We start from the raw sequence: 1,688 nt of genomic DNA on the forward strand, positions 1-1,688 counted from the left end.
TTGTGGCGAATTTGCTTTTTGCATGGCGATTCAAATGTGATATTTTTTCTTTAACCAGGACATTGATGCGCACATATTTCAACTAAATGAGTGTGTGTGATCCAGAACGGAAAGCACACGTCAATCATAGCAAAACCATCGGTGATTCATACCAAATCGTAGATGATTTGCAGCACTTCTACGTGTGCGTAGAGGCTCCTGAATCATTTGTGATAGCACATTATTGCACACGAGAGCCTATAGTAAATCATGTCCAATGCAAAATGCAATCCCACTTGTAAATTGTCCAAGAAACGTGTGTGATCCAGAACAGAAAGCACACGTCACTCATACCACAGCCGTTGGTGATAGTCAACAAATCACAGATGATTTGCAGCACCTGTATGTGTGCGAAGGGGCTCCTGAACCGTTTGCGATAGCACATTATCGCACACACTAATTGTTCGGGAAACGTGTGCGATGGTGTCATGCATGGCAGATGATTTTCGCAGAATACTCGTGTGCGATGGGTATTGCTTCACAAACAGTCCACTATGAAACACCGTTTGGTTTCACTACGTCATTAGAAACGTTTGATCACCAATCCCACACGTGTGCCAGAATGTGGTGTGTGTGATATGTTGTTGCATCGCATACGATTACATTTGGAAATGCGTCTGCATCATGGCTCCCTATCCCCGACAATTTCTGGGTCGTGTGGGAAGGACCCCCCTATCACACACATAGGCAAGGTGATGGTTTAAAACTCCGTCGGGGAAAGGGGTTAAAAACCGTTTGTATAGCAACTCGCTGTACCAGTGTTGTAATATCGAGCTATAAGTAAATAAAAGTGTGATGATCATCATTATTAGAGCACTGTCCAAATGAGTAAAGGATGATGGATACTATGATTCCCCCACAAGTCGGGATGAGAATCTAGACGGAAAAAGAGGCCAAAAAGAGCCGAACAAAAAAATGAGAGAAAAAGAGAGAAGGGGCAAGGTTACCATCCTTTTACACACTTGTGCTTCAGAGTAGCACCATGTTTTTCATATAGAGAGTCTCCTATGTTGTCACTTTCATATACTAGTTGGAATTTACATTATAGAACTTGGCTTGTATATTCTGATGATGGGCTTCATCAAATGCCCGAGGTCTTCATGAGCAAGCAAGTTGGATGCACACCCACTTAGTTTCCATTGAGCTTTCATACACTTATAACTATTAGTGCATCCATTGCATGGCAATCCCTACTCCTCGTGTTGACATCAATTGATGGGCATCTCTATAGCCCGTTGATTTCCCACATCGATGCGAGACTATCTTCCTTTTTGACTTCTCCTTATTAATATCTACCACCACATTCCATTTCACTCATAGTGTTATGTCCACGGCTCGCGCTCAGGTATTGTGTGAGGTTGAAAATGCTGAAGCGTGTTAAGAAGTATGATCCAATTGTTTGGATTGTCATTGGGATAGTTCATGATTAATACTTTCGGTTAGGAAGACCAAGCATGACAAGGCTATCTGATTTTGTAGGGATAACATTCTTTAGCATTTTTATTTTGAAAGGCACGATTGTTTGTGGGTATGCCTGAGTATTGATGTCTTTATATCAGATTATAGACTATTGCTTTGAATCACTCTGATCTAAATATTCACACCATAAAATAGATTATATGATACACATGTTGGTAGCATTTCACACC

The sequence above is a fragment of the Triticum urartu genome, chromosome 2A (assembly GCF_056163025.1).
Source record: "Triticum urartu cultivar PI428250 chromosome 2A, HENAU_Tu73, whole genome shotgun sequence".
Lineage (NCBI taxonomy): Eukaryota > Viridiplantae > Streptophyta > Magnoliopsida > Poales > Poaceae > Triticum > Triticum urartu.